The sequence below is a fragment of the Zea mays genome, chromosome 4, assembly GCF_902167145.1.
Source record: "Zea mays cultivar B73 chromosome 4, Zm-B73-REFERENCE-NAM-5.0, whole genome shotgun sequence".
In the NCBI taxonomy this organism is placed as follows: Eukaryota; Viridiplantae; Streptophyta; class Magnoliopsida; order Poales; family Poaceae; genus Zea; species Zea mays.
In genome coordinates this window covers 98,735,277-98,741,481 of record NC_050099.1, presented here as the reverse complement: position 1 = coordinate 98,741,481, position 6,205 = coordinate 98,735,277, and the positions used below count along the sequence as shown (strand labels likewise).

The 6,205-nt window shown below is 43.0% G+C and overlaps 1 pseudogene; it reads right to left on the bottom strand.

The window, feature by feature from the left end:
* Positions 1-4,402: 4,402 nt before the first annotated feature.
* Positions 4,403-4,504, bottom strand: LOC111591465 (uncharacterized; annotated as a pseudogene).
* Positions 4,505-6,205: the final 1,701 nt, after the last annotated feature.

The following is a 6,205-nucleotide window of genomic DNA, read 5'->3' as shown; positions in this document are numbered from 1 at the left end:
TCGGTTAATACCCAGCTAGGGATCTCCAATCACACGGCATATGTAGCACTTAACCCTTGCATATGTCAACTCGCCACCGGGGTTCTTAAGACCAGACCGGGTTCACGCCAAACAAGAGCACAGATACACCACCCGTCCAGCCTCTTGTCATGGAGGGTACACGCTACTCTCGCCATCTCTCCACTCCCATTGCGTGTTGGCCTTTCTTGTATTAGTCTACCCAAGGCAAAGCTTACCCATGATGAGGCATGTGACCAGTTAAAAGGTCCTCAATCATCAAGCCTACATCGACACGGTCCTTAATCGACTCAGACGGAGACACTACACCGAGACTCTCTTCTCGTGCAAGTCACCCTCCCGGTCTCAGCTTTATCATTTAAATCCCAAAGTTTGGTATCTGGCAGAGGTACATCTTTCCAGATGTTGAACCCATCATGGCCATGATGGATCCACCATCAAGTTTTATTTTTGAAAACATCCCATCTAATGTGAAGCATCACTTTTTGTTTTAAAACAAAACATTTGTTTTTCTAAAGCAGGACTAAGCATCTAAAAACCTTTTAATAAAACAGGTAATCAAGGAATGGTAAACAATTCCAAGGAAGGAAATGCAGCAATTGGTTTAACACCCAACTCCTATCACCTAATGCATCATTCAAATGATAAAGAGTTGAAAACAACAAGGAGGTGGCAAATGCACCAGGGCTTGCCTTGTGTTGTAGGAGAGTCGGGCTCTGTTCCACAAATATCAAAATAGAAATAGTTCCCGCCAGGTGGATTTTCTGTCGATGGAGCAGTCTCCTCTTCTTCAACAGTTATTTCTTCCTCGTTCTCTATACATAACCATATATAACCATGAATGCTCATGTAATGCTTATAAAAATGCAATAATAGAAAAGATACACCAAGTTGTATCTTGAATACAACTTTCCTTCACGGTGCACTAGGGTAACTTTGGTCTTTCTAGGTCAGTACCTTAGTGGGGTTAGACATTTTTACCCTAAGGAGCTAGGGTTTTGGGTTTAGGTATCAAACAATGTCCAAAGCAAGTCAAACTTCACTCATGGGATCTAAATACCATATTAGGCTTACCCAAAAAGTTTGGTGATTTTTGGAGTTATTAAATAATTCCTAAAATTCCAAGAGACTAGGTTTTGGCTTTCTTAAATACTAAATAATTCTTGGTTTGTGCTAAAATTCTTGGAACCATTTTTATTAATTACTAGAGAAATTTAGGAGTCTAACAAAATTGGTCTCATATTTTTACCATTTCTCTACGATTTCTTATGAATTTCTTAAGTCTGGCAGAAAAAGAAAAGGGAAAAAGGTGAATAGTACTAGGCTGAAACTAGCCCAAGCCGGCCCACGCACAGGCGAAAGCGCGCCCGCGCGCGCCCGCGGTGTTCACTTTGCAAAGAGGACCCCGGCAGTTTGAATAACTGGTTAAGAGTCATGCGCACTATTCCCATGTGTCACTGACAATCGCAGATAGACCCTCCCCTTCCTATTCCTTCGCAAGGTGAGGTCCCCGACTGTGGTCGGTGGAGCAGTGGCTCCGGCGAGCTTACACTGGCCGGAAAATGCAACGACCGGAGCTCCGGTGTGGCTGACACCTAATTCCACCCATAACGATCATCATCCCTCACTCAATTGTAAGGTTCTGGCTCACAATCGTACTGCCCATGTCAACGGCGAAAACCGAGAACACTTAGACGTGTTCGTGGTGATCCAGAGCGGTCTAGTTCAATTGGATGATTCTGTGAGCAACAGGGGACATGAGGGAAGCTAGAACATCAATCAAAGAGGCTCGAGCTAACCTGTAGAAGGCTAGCCACGATGCGATAGTTCACGGTGTGCGGAAAACCACATTGAGGGAAAAGAGAAATTGGAGTTCTCTGGTGGCTAATCGGTGGTAGGAGCGGGTGCTCTGGCTTCGTGATTACCACGCTTAATTTATAGGGCCCGAGGGCGGTGGCTCTTGAATTTGGAATGGCGCGCTGGCGGCCGGAGAGAGGGGAGAGCCCTGGCGCAAGAGATGCGTGGCTTTCACCGTGGCAGGCTTACCGGCGACGAACTAGCTATATAAGTGGCTTACTACGACGTGGTAAAGCTTCAAGGCATGTGGCCATCGCGCAACAGGAGGCCAACTCCGGCGAGGCTATCTAGACCGGCCGTGAGGCAAGTGGGTATGGCGGCAAGCCCGTGGTCTCATCCGCGGTGAAGATCTTTTCACCCCAAAGCGTTATCCGACCACCAAAGGGCACAAATCGCATCGCCGGCGCGAATCCAAGCGTGGGGGTCGCTGGCGGCAAGGTGCACTGCACCTGTGATCTCATTCAGTTCACTGTACCATCAGAACACCATTCAGAACACCTCACAGAGCTTATTTGGGCGTGATTTGCTCCAAATTTCGTGTAGCAACTTGACCATTCATCTGTATCAAAGTTGTAGCTCTATAAACCAGCTACAAATCGACTATAGAGACCTGGCTCATTTACTTACTCCTTCGAGCTTGAATCAAGTCCAAAGTTTAGCAGAACTCACTATCAGACCAATATCAGACTATATAGGTGACTGATAGCTATACTTTGAGTCCATTTAACTCCAACTTTTGTACAACACTTATGTCTTGTGACTTAAACAAAGTTATACTCCTTTAGTAGCTCTACAAATTTGAGGTATTGACCCTAGGCAAATTCCTTGTGGATTTAGAAATATAGAGCTCCAAAGTCAGCCCTATTCAACTGAATTTGGACTTAGGCATATGGAATGCATGGGGTGCCCTTTTGCAGATAAGCCCAAATCCCACAATTTGACTTGCAAATCTTCAAATGTGAGAAACACATGATTTGTGGTGTTCTATTACTGTGGTATTTGCACTTGGGTCCAAAAGTGCACAAAATTTACACTTAACCCCCAAGGGTTTCAATTTGGGTTTCTAGGGTTTGTTTTTAGGGTTTTAGGCACATTTAGGGTTTTCGTGCCACCATAGTCCATTAAATGTGATACCTTATGATCATTTCTCATGTCTTTTGAGGTTTTTACATATTTGGGCTTCACTTATATCCATAAGCCCTAATCTAGGGTTAAGCACTCTACCCTAGGGTTAATCACACATCAAGTCACATGAGTACAACTTGTTTGAAATTCTTACCTAGTGAATGCACTCTAGGTGTAACAAACACATGATATGCCAATGCTCATGATGTAATGCTTAAGTTTTAGTGACAGTAACACCAGAGGTGTTACATCCTTCCCCCCCATAAAACAATCTCGTCCCGAGATTTAAGGTCCTAGGGCATGTAGTGGAAAAGGAAACACGTCAAATTTTTATTCCCTTATTTGTCGTACAGAGCAGGGGGTGGTATGGGGTCTATTTCATCTTTACAACTAATTGTACATATCTCACAAATTACATGAAGCTAAAAAGCCCGGGAAATTCTTTTCTAAGGAGTCTTGGGTTTCCCATGTAGCTTCATCTTTAGTATGTTGGTTCCATTCTATCTTATAGAACTTGAGAACTCTTCTTCGGGTGACCCTGTCCTTTTGATCAAGGACTCGAATGGGATGTTCTGAATATGTTAAGTCTGGTTCCAAGGTAACATCCACCACATCAATGGTTTGATCAGGAACCCGAAGGCACTTCTTCAATTGGGATACATGGAACACATTGTGCACTGCAGACAGTGTTTCGGGTAGTTAGAGTCGGTATGCCACTGGCCCACATTGTTCAAGAATCGGAAACGAGTCACGCCCTTCATTGGTGATACTTTCAGGTACACATAATCTTTGACTTGAAAGTACAAGGGTTGGCGTCATTTGTCTGCATAACTCTTTTGTCGAGCTTGTGCTTCTTTCAAGTTATGTATGATTCGTTGGACCTTTTCTTCCATATCTTTCACCATATCAGGCCTGAAAAACCACCTTTATCCTGGTTCAGACCAATTCAAGGGGGTACGGCACCGTCGTCCATATAATGCTTCGAAGGGTGCCATCTTGATGCTTTCTTGATAACTGTTATTATACAAAAATTCTGCCAAGGGTAGACAGTCATCCCATTTATGCAGAAATTCTAGAACACATGCATGTAACATGTATTCAAGTATTGAAGACATGAAGGTTGTTGCATAATCAAGAAATGTAGGTGAACGTTAAAATGAAACAATTAGGGGCAACTATATGAGCAAATAGAGATGTTAAACTAACTCTATTTGCAGCATTGCACATTCATAACTATATGAGCAAACAGAGATGTTAAAGTAACTTTATTGGCAGCATTACACATTCATAGATCATTCAACTATACACATAAGTAAATATTGATTATTTTCTTACCAATATATAAGCCTTTGCAATGTAGGACTATGAGCCTGTGCATTGTGGATACTGTACTTTTTCACGATTAAATTTGTTCTTCAAACAACTAATATGGCCTACATGCCAGATATTAAGCTAATAAGAACTGAAACTACACTTGATTTTAGCCAGAAGGCCGAGAAAATATGAATTAAAATATGAGTTGAAAAGAAGGTATGCCCAATAACCCACCTTCAGACCTTAAGTTCACATATCCATGTGTGCTGTAATCCTTATCAATAATATCATCTCACAAGTTCCTAGCTGATAGATGGGTAGAGAAGAAAAAGTACAAATTTAGAAACTGAACTACAATCAGCTGATGAACACATAAAAATAATAGCAGAAGACATGACCCTGATGAGCAGAGAACATATTGCTCACTTGTCTTGTGGAGGTAGTGTTCTTAAGGCGTCGCCTAGGCGACACGTAGGCGTCCAGGCGCCCGGGCAAAACTGGCCGCCTTGCTCGCCATACGCGCCTAGGCGCTGCCTAGGCGCTAAGGCGGTTGGCTGGTGCACTTGCTCGCCTAGGCGCCTTAAGAACACTGTGTGGAGGTCTTTAGAACAACAGGTTTTCCTTTCCCTTGTGAGTTTAAATCAATGTTAGCGCCATCCTCATCAGCTTCATCCTTAGTGTTCATTTCTGTCACACCCGGGTTTCGGGGCACCAAGACCCGGGCGCGAACATAATCACCAGGTGTGCTGGGACCATGTCTCACACATATGATGAATCATGGCACATGATCGAATGTCACATCTTTACTATATAATCGGAGTTCTGTACAAAATAAATAATTACATTATAAGGAGACAACGGTCCAGCAACCCAAAGTTGACTGGGAGACGACGGCCTAGACCTCTCACGAACTCGTCATAACATCCTCCATGCGCCTCATCCTGCGGTACCTGTTCTTAACCTGTGGGGGTGTGAGACAGCAAGAGTGAGCTCACATGCGTTAATAGCTCAACAAGTTGTGGGGAACAATGTGCATGAACTCGCCAAAACTGGGAGCTCAGGTGAAGTGTAAGGCTTACCAAAGAGGATGGTTGTAGCTGAGCATTGCTTTTAAAGTTGGTAAAAAATTTATTAGCAATTACTAAGTATAAGTAAATACCAACCCAATTAAGTAGTAGAACAAAATTAACAACATCACCTGCGATGCAATGCATATGACAAATTGAGTTTAAGTTCCATAATTTAATCATGTGAGTGTCCGAGCTGCTCATGACCATGAGCACAACTAGTATACTAGTTTTACACTCTACAGAGGTTGCACATCTTTACCCATAAGTCATGTTACCCATCTGCCAAGAGACAGCCAATCCCATACACCTCTACTGAGGAGGCGAGGCAGGGCAACACTACAAGGCCTTTACAAAGTTCCACTAGCTTCAGAAAACCCGCTACAGTTTATAGGAAGCTCCAGTGCAGGAATCCCTCGCCTGACCGCCATCGTAGCAAAATCAACCAATGATCTCCCTACACTGACCACTCCCCTACTGTCCTTGCCCCTTTCGGGTAAGGTAGTCCTCCACTAGCTTTCCTATTTAGTCAGCCAAGGGCGTCCCATTAAACCCTTATGGTAGCACTGTTTTCCCGAGTGGTTCTCCATGTTCCCACTAACTTAATGATCTTATCATGAATAGTAAATAATGAACAGATAATAAAAAGTGTAATCATGAGCAATAAATATCTCTATACCCAAAACCACATAAAGTAATAGCATGTACTACCCAAAAAATTAGTAGTAAAACCAGTACTGAAACAAGGTATAAAGATAGTCAAATCTAGGGTAACCTATTGGGTCCCATCAAAATTAACCTATGCAGATCATTATGATTAATAA